Source organism: Hyperolius riggenbachi, chromosome 3, assembly GCF_040937935.1.
Source record: "Hyperolius riggenbachi isolate aHypRig1 chromosome 3, aHypRig1.pri, whole genome shotgun sequence".
NCBI lineage: Eukaryota > Metazoa > Chordata > Amphibia > Anura > Hyperoliidae > Hyperolius > Hyperolius riggenbachi.
The window spans coordinates 195953968-195968153 of NC_090648.1; the positions used below are offsets into that span (position 1 = coordinate 195953968).

The window sequence follows — 14186 nt, forward strand, 5'->3', positions numbered from 1 at the left end:
GGGACATATACCCCTGCCTACATATACTGGGGACATATACCCCTGCCTACATATACTGGGGACATATACCCCTGCCTACATATACTGGGGACATATACCCCTGCCTACATATACTGGGGACATATACCCCTGCCTACATATACTGGGGAGATATACACCTGCCTACATATACTGGGCACATATACCCCTGCCTACATATACTGGGGACATGTACACCTGCCTACATATACTGGGGACATATACACCTGCCTACATATACTGGGGACATACCCCTGCCTACATATACTGGGGACATATACACCTGCCTACATATACTGGGGACATATACACCTGCCTACATATACTGGGGACATATACCCCTGCCTACATATACTGGGGACATATACACCTGCCTACATATACTGGGGACATATACACCTGCCTACATATACTGGGGACATATACACCTGCCTATATATACTGGGGACATACACCTGCCTACATATACTGGGGACATACCCCTGCCTACATATACTGGGGACATACCCCTGCCTACATATACTGGGGACATATACCCCTGCCTACATATACTGGGGACATATACACGTGCCTACATATACTGGGGACATATACACCTGCCTACATATACTGGGCATATATACCCCTGCCTACATATACTGGGGACATATACACCTGCCTACATATACTGGGGACATATACCCCTGCCTACATATACTGGGGACATATACCCCTGCCTACATATACTGGGGACATATACCCCTGCCTACATATACTGGGGACATATCCCACTGGCTACATATACTGGGCACATATACCCCTGGCTACATATACTAGGCAACTATACCTCTGGCTACATATACTGGGGACTACTATACTCATGGCTACTTATACTGGGGACCAGGGCCGGTCCTGGACTTTCTGCTGCCTGAGGCAAAGATCGTGAAGGCGCAAAGGGGACTCTTGTTGCTGGTAGTGTGGTATTGGTATGCAGGCCCAGCCCTGCATATACAGGCTGGGGCCCTGCATTGCAGGGGTATATATATATATATATATATATATATATATATATATATATATATATATATATATATATATATATGGGTCTAGTCCTGGGAAAAGAAGTGAGTGGACTCACTTGGAGAACTCCTGCGGCGCGCCAAAAAATGGGCGTGGTCAAGCACACCGTGGGCGTGGTCATGGGTGGGGCCAAATATACATGACCTTAGCAGTGATGTAAAAGGTCTGCCGAGGAAGTTTGAGCTCTGCCGTAGTTTATCCCCCAAAAATAGATGTAATCTGACAGCATTTCACCAAAAAGACACATAATCTGGTAGAAGTTCCTCCAAAATACAGATAATATGGAAGTGGTTCCCCCAAAATAGACAATGTGGCAGCAGCAGTTCCACCAACATACACATAATTTGGAAGCAGTTCCCCAAAATACGCGTAACACCCAAAGGACATATAATCTGGCAGTAGTGGTCCCCCAAACATACACAATCTGGCAGCAGTTCCCCAAAATACACGTAATCTGGCAGCAGCCGTTCCCCTAACATACACATAATCTGGCAGCTGTTCCCCAAAATACATAACACCGGTTCCACAAAAATGCAGATAATCTGACAGCAGTTCCCCCAAAATAGGTACCCCCAGGTAGCCAGGTCTATAGGTGTCCCCAGTATAAGTAGCCATGAGTATAGTAGTCCCCAGTATATGTAGCCAGAGGTATAGTTGCCTAGTATATGTAGCCAGGGGTATATGTGCCCAGTATATGTAGGCAGGGGTATATGTGCCCAGTATATGTAGCCAGGGGTATATATGCCCAGTATATGAAGCCAGGGGTATATGTGCCCAGTATATGTAGCCAGGGGTATATATGCCCAGTATATGTAGGCAGGGGTATATATGCCCAGTATATGTAGGCAGGGGTATATATGCCCAGTATATGTAGGCAGGGGTATATATGCCCAGTATATGTAGTCAGGGGTATATATGCCCAGTATATGTAGGCAGGGGTATATGTCCCCAGTATATGTAGGCAGGGGTATATATGCCCAGTATATGTAGGCAGGGGTATATATGCCCAGTATATGTAGCCAGGGGTATATATGCCCAGTATATGTAGTCAGGGGTATATATGCCCAGTATATGTAGGCAGGGGTATATGTCCCCAGTATATGTAGGCAGGGGTATATGTCCCCAGTATATGTAGGCAGGGGTATATGTCCCCAGTGTATGTAGGCAGGGGTATATATGCCCAGTATATGTAGTCAGGGGTATATATGCCCAGTATATTCACCCAGGGGTATATATGCCCAGTATATGTAGCCAGGGGTATATATGCCCAGTATATGTAGTCAGGGGTATATATGCCCAGTATATGTAGGCAGGGGTATATGTCCCCAGTATATGTAGGCAGGGGTATATATGCCCAGTATATGTAGGCAGGGGTATATATGCCCAGTATATGTAGTCAGGGGTATATATGCCCAGTATATGTAGGCAGGGGTATATATGCCCAGTATATGTAGCCAGGGGTATATGTCCCCAGTATATGTAGGCAGGGGTATATATGCCCAGTATATGTAAGCAGGGGTATATATGCCCAGTATATGTAGTCAGGGGTATATATGCCCAGTATATGTAGGCAGGGGTATATATGCCCAGTATATGTAGTCAGGGGTATATATGCCCAGTATATGTAGTCAGGGGTATATATGCCCAGTATATGCAGCTAGGGGTATATATGCCCAGTATATGCAGCCAGGAGTATATATGCCCAGTATATGTAGGCAGGGGTATATATGCCCAGTATATGTAGGCAGGGGTATATGTGCCCAGGTAGCCAGGTGTGCCCCCACCCGGAGGGAGCAGAGCAGAGAAGGCGAGCTATGGGGACAGCGGGGATGGGCGGACATCTCCCCCCCCCCCATCCCTCACCTTCGTGCTCACCTTCCTGCCTCTCCCCTCCAGCGTTGTGAAGTGTCGGGCCCGGCGGCGAAAGTGGGCGGAGACTTACCTTGTTCCAGCCGCAAGGGACACTCCGCTCTGTGTGCGGCTAGTCTGGTCTTCTAGCCGCACACAGAGCGGAGCGTCCCTATTGGCCGGAAGAAGGCGGAAAGTCTCCGCCCACTTTCGCCACCGGGCCCGACACTTCACAACGCTGGAGGGGAGAGGCAGGAAGGTGAGCATAAAGGTGAGGGATGGTGGGGGAGATGTCCGCCCATCCCCGCTGTCCCCATAGCTTGCCTTCTCTGCTCTGCTCCCTCCACACAAGCCAGGGTGAACGGCGTTCACCCTGAAGATAAAGTGGGTGGACGCCGTTCACACCGCGTCCACGCAGGACTCGACCCCTGTATGTATGTATGTATATACATATATATATATATATATATATATATATATATATATATATATATATATATATATATATATATATATATATACATATATATATATATATTCCTGTTGCTGGCAGTAACAGGACTATATATATATACCCCAGCCTGTATATGCAGGGCTGGGCCTGCATACCAATAGTAGTCTAGACACTGACTACCAGACCAGTCTACTACCACATTCCAAATAAATATACCACCTCCACCAGTCAGTCTGACTACATTACATAACATTAAAATACAAAAAAGGAATCCGACCCGACCTGACCTTGAAGAGCAGCCAGCCAGAGCCTGGGGCAGGTGACTCACCGGAGATGGTGGGGTCCGGCGACGACGATGGCGGAGGGCAGGCCAGGCGTCGGGCACGAGCCAGCATCCATCTTGCGCCGGCGGGCAGAGGGCAGCGACCTTGCTCCTCCATCTCTCGCTGGCGGGCAAGGACGGGGGGCAACGGCGGGCTCATCATTGTCATGATCACGGCCGGCAGCACTCAGTGACCGTGACTATCATGGCGGGCAGCGGCGGCAGGCAGCGTGACTCCTCCAGTCACTTCCGGTCCCGGATTCTGCAGCCGGAGCGGAGGCAGCGCAGTGGTGCAGCCAGGACAGCCTCACAGAGGCCTAGTAGGCAGAGCTCGCCTCGGACTCGGAAGTCCGGCATGGTGGGTGGGCGTAGGCGGCACGTCACGCAAGTGGCAGGGCTGGCGTCACTGTGCACACAGGGTCACTTACCGATTCGGTGTGCTGCGTGCTGCCACTGCCAGGCAGGGAGACTTCACTGCAGCGCAGGCAAATTGAGGCGTCCAGGTGGGCGGCGGCAGTAGCCGGTAGGTAGCACACTCCGGCAGTGACCAGTCCAGTCTCTCCGGAAAGGCGGCAAAAACCAGACGCAGTCACTTCCTCTTAATGCCTGGTGCTGCCCCTCCACTTCCTGCCGCCTGAGGAACCCGCCTCACCCCGCCTCATGGGCGGGCCGGCCCTGCTGGGGACACCTATAGACCTGGCTACCTGGGGGTACCTATTTTGGGGGAACTGCTGTCAGATTATCTGCATTTTTGTGGAATCGCTGTTATGTATTTTGGGGAACAGCTGCCAGATTATGTGTATGTTAGGGGAACGGCTGCTGCCAGATTAGGTGTATTTTGGGGAACTGCTGCCAGATTGTGTATGTTTGGTGGACCACTACTGCCAGATTATGTCTTTTGGGTGTTACGTGTATTTTGGGTGATCCGCTGTCAGGTTTCGCGTATTTCGGGGAACAGCTTCCAAATTATGTGTATGTTGGTGGAACTGCTGCTGCCACATTGTCTATTTTGGGGGAACCACTTCCATATTATCTGTATTTTGGAGGAACTTCTACCAGATTATGTGTCTTTTTGGTGAAATGCTGTCAGATTACATCAATTTTGGGGGATACACTACGGCAGAGCTTAAACTTCCTTGGCAGACCTTTTACATCACTGCTAAGGTCATGTATATTTGGCCCCACCCATGACCACGCCCACGGTGTGCTTGACCACGCCCATTTTTGGCGCGCCGCAGAGGTTCTCCAGGTGAGTCCACTCACTTCTTTTTCCAGGACTAGACCCCTGAACCTACCTGGAACTTCTTGCAGCCCCCTGGAGTCCTCTTGTGCCCACAATGTCCTCCTGATTTCCTCCGTCCATCAGCGGCGACCCCCATAAAGCTGGCCTGTCGCTGCCAGTCGCCGGCTACTGCGCATGCGCTGCCCCAAGCCACACACACACCGATCGCGCTCCCACATCCAGGAGCTTTCTGCGCATGAGTAGTGTACAGAAATCGCTACTGCTACAGCTTTACAGGGGTCGCCGCTGCTGGACAGAGGGAATAAGGAGGACTGAGGGAATCGAGCACCATTTTTAGCACCCAGGACCTTTTAATAGCACATTAAAAATGCATGTTAACAATGTGGCTCATCAATTTAAAAAAAAAACCTTCCATTTTACCTTTTCTTTTTATAATTAAAAGTTTATTAGATGCGTTTATTACCTTGCAAAATCCTTTATATCAAATCAGCGCATCAACAACTTTACATGAGTAAACCTCCACCGACACTCGTATTGTACACTACTCACCGAGTCAGCTGGGCTACCCCTACAGTAGCCTGCTCAGACCTGTGGGGCATTCACTGGGCTCCCCTCGCCACTCGACCAGTATCACTTGCTGTACTCTCTTCCTCTTGTCATGACACACCAGTGATTTACCTCAGAACAATAACAATGATCATAGCGCAATATGCCTTTAAATCTTTAATGTGATATAAAGGACTTTGTGAATTACTTGTGGTGGTACTCAGCCATAAATATATTAGCAAACCAACTTTTTCACCAAATCCACGTTTAGTACATTTTAGCAGGACTTTGTTGTGTATATACTCTGTTTATTGGTTTGTTATATAGACTGTAACCGCAGGATGAATTACCTCCATATACTGTTTTTTAAAAGTGTGGGTTTGATATTATAGGGCCCTTAAATTGGTGTGAGCGCTTGAATAATAATATAAGTCTTTTATTACCTTACTTCTGCAGACGGTAGGGCCTGACCACCCCCAGAAATGTCAGGCAGATAAGGACTGCCTGTAGAAGCAGTCAGGGGCGTCTCTAGCCATTTTGTCACTCCAGGCGAGAAATCCTGTGGCACCCCCCCCCCCCCCCGTGATTGCCCCCAGTCCCATACCCCGCACCCCTCATGGTGAACACCACTCCTGTGGTGAACCCTACCCCCAAGACCCCCGAAAATCATAATGCAGCAGCGTTTCACCATAAAATATACTTATTGCGGCATGCACTCACACACACCACACACAGTACACACACACACACACTATACACACACACACACAGTGTACACACACACACACACACACAGTACACATACTGCACACAACATACACACTATACACAGTGTACACACACACACACACTAGACATGCACAGCACAGTACACACACTATACACACACACACACACACACACACACACACACACACACACACACACACACACACACACACACACACACACACTGCACACAACATACACACACACACACACACACACAGTACACACACTGCACACAACATACACACTATACACAGTACACACACACACACACACACACACACACTAGACATGCACGGCACAGTACACGCACTATACACACACACACAGTACACACACTGCACACAACATACACACACACACACACAGTACACACACTGCACACAACATACACACTATACACAGTACACACACACACACACTTTAGACACGCACAGCACAGTACACACACACACACACACACACTGCACACAACATACACACACACACACACACACACACACACAGTACACACACTGCACACAACACACACACACACACACACACACACACACACACACAGCACACTGTACACAGCACACAGTAGACATACACTATACACATACAGAGATAGGAGGAGTGGAGTGAGACTGAGAATAGCCTGAGATGGAGCAGTTTATCTGTATTGCAGTCCCACATTACACAGAGACTAGTTGCTGGTAATAGGACTGATGTCCCTGCCAATCTCTTACACAAGTCAGCAAGCAGCCCTCCTGGAGTCTAGGGACTGTCAAAACTTTTCAACCTGTTTAAGACCTTATCTGCACATGCAGTCATTATAACAATGGAGAGAGACCAGACAGATTTTTTCCCACTGACCCTCCAGATGAGTTCTACATCATGCTGTGTATATTTACCAGCTAGCCTGCCCTCTAATTGCACTTTTATCAGCTAGCCTAGTATTTTACATTGCCTTACATCAACAAACCTGAATACAGCAGACACAGGACCAACCCTAAATCATTGAATGAAAGGCGGCCTGGGGGGAAGTCAATGCCTGGCTGCTACACAGTCTCTACATCCATGCAGTTAGCAGTAGCAGAGAGAGAGGGACTGAATTCTCAGGAGTTGGACTCAGGAGCTGATGATGCTGTACTCCTCGGATCCCTGACTAGGATGAGTGCCTTCTCTCACTGACTCATTCATTACTGTGGTTCTTTGAATCATTGAGCTGAAGTCCAGTCAGCCCCGCTGCTGCTGTGTAAACTGACACCTGAGAGTCAGCTGAGAGGCATTTCTTCTCTCACTACTCAGTGCAGAAGCGCCCTTGCCTCTTCCTGTCGCCTTAGGCGAAAATTTATAGCTGCCTAATGGCTCGGACGCCTGTGGAAGCAGTTAATATGAGCGCTGACCAGATACAAGTAAGCAGCCAGAGGTTCCTAATCCACAAATGGATCAGATAACTTTTCAATCCTCAGCGCTATCACTTTAAACCTTCGGATGGTTAGTACAGCATGCAGCCACTAGTGCTCAACATTAAAGTGACATGGTCCCCACCAGGGCATAAACCACAAACAGGCTTTTAGCCTAAAAAGTGGTGTGCATAGACTAAGGGCCCGTTTCCACTGTAGCGTTACGAAATTGCCGGCGAATCACCGCAGGCAAATCGCATGCGGGTGCGATTCCGCATGCGTTTTTTGCCGCGATTTCGCATGCGATTTCGCATAGGTAAGGCTGTATGCGATTTTAACCATGTCACTGCCTGTGTGAATTAACATGGGTACCTATGCGAAATCGCATGCGAAATCGCGGCAAAAAACGCATGGGGAAAACGCATGCGATTTCCCTATTAAATACATTGTGTGCGATTCGCCTGCATTCCACACGCAGGCGAATTCTGAGGCCCCTACCCTGCAGATTTTTTCTGCACAGAAAAACGTGCGGGGAAACGCACAAGTGGAAACAGTCCCATCCACTTCTACTGACTGTGCGGATCCGCATGCGTTGCCCGCATGCGGATTCGCGATAGTGGAAACGGGCCCTAAAAGCCTGTCTGTGGTTTATACCCTGGTGGGGTGTTGAGCACTGGTGACTGCAGGCTGTACTAAGCGGAAACAGGAAAAAAGGGCGCAGGCAGCTAGTGGACAAATCGGGCGCCGCCATTCACTCCCATTATAAATATCGTTTAATGTTCACCGAACAGGAAAAAAGGGCGCCGGAGAGTAATAACGTTTTACAAGCGGCGCCCGAAGATATTTAATGTTTTATAACTGCTTGTGATTATTTACGTTTAGAAAAAGCACCCGTGACGAATAATGTTTATAAAAGTACTAAACATATTTATTCTATTTGAATAAAACATTATTTAAAATGTTATCCCTTACTGCTTGTAAAACATTATTATTCATAAAATAAAACGATCCCTACGTAATGTAATTTGTAATATATTTTATCCCTTACTGTTTGTAATACATTATTCTACACACAATAAAGCGATCACTAAGGGTGGTCTTAGGTTTAGGCACCACCAGGGGGGTCTTAGGTTTAGGCACCAGCAGGGGGGGTCTTAGGTTTAGGCACCACCAGGGGGGTCTTAGGTTTAGACACCACCAGGAGGGGTTAGGGGTAGGTACAGGGAGGGTTCTGTGTGAGAGTAGGGTTAGGTATAGTTTTAGTAAAATTTTAGTAATACTTACTAATTTTTTACAAAACGTTATTATACGTTTAACTTTTGAAACAGGGAAGATTAACGTTTTCACAATTGCCGATTTCATACACATTGTTTAATGATTTAAAACTTTATAAAACATTATTTTTTAACGAAATATAACACAATATTTTTTTTAAACGTTATTCATGCTTATCGTTTAAACCCTGTGCCCTTTTTTCCCGGCGCCCTTTTTTGACGTACGCGTACTAAGCACCCAAAGGTGAAAGCTCAGACGATTTAAAAGATAAGGACTGTGATAATTATTTTATTGCATACATTAACAGAGAGCAAACAAAAGCTCTCATCAGCGGGAAGGAGGGCCAGTAGATAGGACACCATGCTTCAAAATGTTTAGAGAACTCACAGATGCTTTCTTCACACCTTCCCTGCGCTCAATCTCCTGCAAACCACGCCCCAAGAACTTTACACCAATCTGCGTTAGTCAATCCTGGGGCTACTACACCCATTGGGGGTAGTACAACAGGGACCAATTTAATTGTGAAGCTATAATTAGAAACACTATAACATGAACCACTATAATAGGGAGCACTGTAATGAAGGGCATGACATGGGCACACTTTGGAGGATGAACATGGAATAGAAGCTAAACTAGAAGGATGTTACTATACCAGAATGGTGTTTAACCAAACCCACTTGTTAAAATTCCTGTACAAATTAAATATCCATACCCTGCTAATGTATAATTTTTATATGGGGTTCCTTCAAAATGAAAATTATTTTAAGGGTTTCTTGAGAGTAAAAAAGTTAGGAGAGGTTGCGTATTGTTTTCCTGGCACTTTTAGGCACTCATCCACAATATTACTAGGATTTTATATCACAACAATCCAACAAAACAAAACAGAAAACAAACTTGTCCAAGTCATCAGATGAGCGCTACTGATCAGCAGAGAGTGTGCTTCCTCTGCCAGCCTCAGGTGAGTCCCTGTCTGCTGCCATAAATCTTTCCTGCATTCTCCTCATCCTGTGGCGGGAGATGTGCCATTCGCACAGTAGATGGCAGTGTGGAGTCTCGCCCAGATTACACATTGCGCTCAACAAAAGAAGGAAGGGGTGGTTACCTTGGTAGGGGTGGGAAATGAGGGCAGCCGAGTGTTGGGGATAATATGGTAATAACGTCAGAGCACAGGGGCACACTGACAAAGGTAAGGCACGCTCTCCCTAGTCTTCCTGCTCACCTGGTAAGGACAACTTGTTGCAGTGTCGCATTCATGCTGCGGGCTGGTGTGACATGTAAGAAAAAAAAACTTCTGGGAAACTTTCTCAGATTGCTGTGTCGTTCTGCACCGTGCCAGTACGAAGTTCTGTATGCCCATCATTCACGCTAATGGGTTAAATCACAGTGAACTTTGCCAGTACTCGCAGCCTCGTCCCCATGCTGGACAGCACGACTTTGTAGAACTGACGAGTTTATTTAGTATTCAGTTTTGCTTTTCGTGAGTTAAATATTATTTGGGGAAACTTCCCGAAAGTTTGGAATGACCTTGGTAGTCTGTTTCTCCGTGCTGCCTCTCTGTTGACTTGCTGGCTTAGCTTGATAAGGCTGGCAAGCTGTTTAACCAGTTTGTATCCTAGACTGGAGAGTCCTGCAGCTGTGGTGGGTGAATGAGACCCCCAGCAAGTTGTGCCAGCCGGTGGACCTCAGGAGTGCTGCTCTCCAGGCACTGCTATTACTGTATCTGTGTGTGGAGCTCAGACTGCTGCTATTAGTAACATTGATATACTTATAGTAATCCCTATATAGTGCTGATGATATTGTGCTGGCAGCGGAGCAGCAATCATGTAATTCCTTAGCAGCCTCATCCTGTACCGGGCTGCACACTGTCACCTGTTCATGGCTACATTTAGCAATCTCTACCTTTGTGGTTTCCTTGCAGTGAAATTGCCTGCAAGGTATGATTGACCTTGCGGTTGATTTTTTTTGGCAGGTTTGCTCAGCTTGGGCTTTAAATGTATTCCTGCGCACTTTTTGACAAGGTGATGTTGAGCACTGTGGTAACACTATCTGCTGCAAAGTATATCTTTATGTATAGAATTCCTATTGTCTTCTGAAGCCATTATTGTGAACAATATATACCTCTGTAGTATGGTGTGACACCTCATAAAGATTTCCTATTAGGCTTGTTAGAGAGGAAACACATGGTGATTTCTGCTGACTGTGGGGCCTCCAGCCCTCTCCAAATTATTGTTTGTACAGTTGGGAACACTTGCAGCTGTGGGCAGTTTTTGGTCTGACAGCTGAGGGGAACTACAAGTCCCAGTGCACTGTGCTTACCAGTGGGGGCGGAGAGCCAGCCCCTTGTGCACATGGGGCAGCTTACAGTCCCCTCATGAGGACAGCTGAGGAGAACTACAGGTTCCAGTGCACTGTGCCTACCAGTGGGGGTGGAGCCCCCGCCCCTTGTGCATATGGGACAGGTTACAGTCCTCTCATGAGAGAAAGCAGTCTTTTTTGTCTTTTTTGTACATGACTGTTTGGTGTCTGCTATGCTAATAATAGGGACTCTAGATTTTCTTATCTATTCTCTAACATATGGAGTCTTCCTGGAAGATGGAACAGAGTTTCTGAGGTGAACCAAAATGTATACATCCTACTTAGCTTTATAAATAACTTGTCTGTGGAGTGCTTTTGAAGTTGACAGTTTTTGTTTGTTTAAGACAGGTAAACTCAGTCATGCTAAATGTATACATCACTCATCCTCAACATTAATACCACTGACAGGTGAATTGAACAACATTGACGATCTTGTTACAGTAGCACCTCTCTAGGAGTGGAATTTGTTTGGCAGTAAGTGAACAGTCCGTGTTGGAAATAGGCAAAATGAGCAAATGTAAGGGCGTGAGTAATACTGACAGGGATCAAATTGTAATTGCTGAGTGGCTGTGCACAATGCACTTGTAAGCTTCAGAACTGGACTGTGGAGCAACAAAAGGTGGCCTACTCCAAAGAATCACATTTTATTTTAGAGCATGTGGATGTCATTTTGACACATATCGACTACCATCGATAGCTGTAGACCACATACACCTATCCTTCCCGGCAAAAATTCTTTCCTGATGGCAGAGTTAAAAAAAGAACCCGAGGTGAGAGTCATAAGGAGGCTGACATACGTATTTCCTTTAAAAGAGAATCTGTAAAAAACAAACAAACAAACAAACAAAAAAACTTCCCCTGGGGGTACCTACCTTGGGAGGGGGAAGCCTCTGGGTCCTAATGAGGCTTCCCCTGTCCTCTTCACCCTCTGGGATCCGGAGCTGGCAGGCCCTGAACAGTGGCAATGTAAATATTTACCTTCCCAGTTCCAGTGCAGGCACAGTAGTGACTTTCCAATTGGCTCCGGTGGAAATAGCCAAGTCCGATCATGTCCGCTTTACTGCAACGGTAACTTGCACCTGGGCAGTAGAGCGGATCCGATCGGGTCTCAGCTATTATCGCCGGAGCCCATCCGAAAGCCGTAACTGTGCCTGCGCTGGAGCCAGGAAGGTATTTTTATTTAGTATTTATATAGTGCCAATATCTTCCTGTACAGAGTATATTATCTTGTCACGTAACTGTCTCTCAGGGCTACTGCACCACAGCCGATAAGCTTGTTGGCTGTATTTTCGGGGACTGCTAGTGCTGGTTTCAGGATGGTGAAGAAGATGGGGGAAGTCTCATTAGGATCCAGGGGCTTCCCCTTCATGAGTTAAGTAACCCCCAGGGGCTGTGTTTTTTTTTTTTGTTACATTTTTAATTTATCCAATGTACATTTCCTTGCTATCCTGTTGATCCACCGCATCTAAGGCTAGGTTCACAGTAGCTGTTTCATTGCATTCCCTGTAGAAGCAGAAATGCAAGACAATGGTTTGGGGAAAGTGGCGACGCACTTTATCCGCATGTTGCCACGCATACAGTGAAACATACAGCCAAGGAAAAGTATGCTTCACTGTTACTGTTAATGCATGCATGCTGTTATACTGCAAGGCACCCGTCGCATGGTGAACGTCGAATAGGCGGTATATTGCAAGCCGGCAAGTTGCGTTACAAAGCTGTCGTTGTGCCGTACCGCAACACACCACTGTGAATTTTAGCCTGGTACTTTTAAGCCCCATCTACACGGAGGGACATTGTAGCGATCCGGCGGCTCGATTAGCCGCCGGATCGCCTCTTCCGCGTGCCCGCATTCGATTCCCGGCTCGTGCCCGCTCGTCCCCGCCGGCGCCGCTTATCTCCCGCACGGTTCCCTGCCATTGTCCCCTCGCGGGGATCGAGCAGGGAATCGGCGGTACGGAGATCCGTCCTGTCGGATCTTATCAATCGAGCCGCATCAGCGGCTCGATTGATAAGCAGCATCGCGGCCGCATCTACTCGTGTAGATGCGGCTTTAGCCATAGACCCCAAACAAGCATGCAGATCAGATGTTTCTGACAAAATCTAACAAGATTTGCTGCATGCTTGTTTCAGGTGTGTGATTCAGACTCTACTGACCAGGAAGATCAACAGGACTGCCAGGCAACTGATATTGTTTAAAAGGAAATAAATATGACAGTCTCACCTTAGGTTCCTCTAAGCTTAGAATTCTTTTAAAATGGACCTAAGCTCAGAATGTCCTCTCTGCTTTAAAAGAGCAACAGCATGATAACCTTTGAACAAAACACATTTTTTTTGTTACAGCTGATACAAATCCTAAAATAAGTCTGCAGTGTTTCTACTCCCTGATTCATGGAAGCAGACATATTGTTAACAGCCTGTGCTTAAAAAATAACTTATCTGACATCTCTGCTGTGGCAGTCATGTAACACAGGGGAGAGATCAAATTACAACTTGTGATTAGACACAGATGAGGGGGAATTAGACAGGTTAAACTCTCTAAATACATACAGGGTGCATGTCTACATGTTTTTCTTTCTGTCCTGTGCAAGAATTCCGGTCCACTTTAAAGGATCATTTGTTAATCTCTTAGCATCATATACCAGAATTATATCTTTTGAGATCTTACAGAGTACTTGCCTGTAAGCATGTTTCAAAAAAAAAAATGTTTCTAAGTATGTTTCATTTCTGTCTATTTATTTATTGTATTTGTTAAGCGCCAACATATTACGCAGTGCTGTCTATGTATTCATGCAAGTTAGCTTGACCCTAAAAAACACTATGGGGCTTATGCTGGGCATACACGGCGCGTTTATGCGCCGGAATCGAGCCGCTGGCTCGATGTCGGCGCGTGGATCGATTCCCGCTCGT

The 14186-nt window shown here is 46.7% G+C and overlaps 1 protein-coding gene across 1 annotated transcript in view; it reads left to right on the plus strand.

Moving 5' to 3' along the window:
• Nucleotides 1-10038: 10038 nt before the first annotated feature.
• The window catches only part of CGNL1 (cingulin like 1), a 150892-nt gene continuing 146744 nt past the window's right edge, over nt 10039-14186 (plus strand). Inside the window, exon 1 of the mRNA XM_068275513.1 lies at nt 10039-10110. The gene's annotated coding sequence lies outside the window, so the exon portion shown is untranslated. The remainder of the gene's footprint in view (nt 10111-14186) is intronic.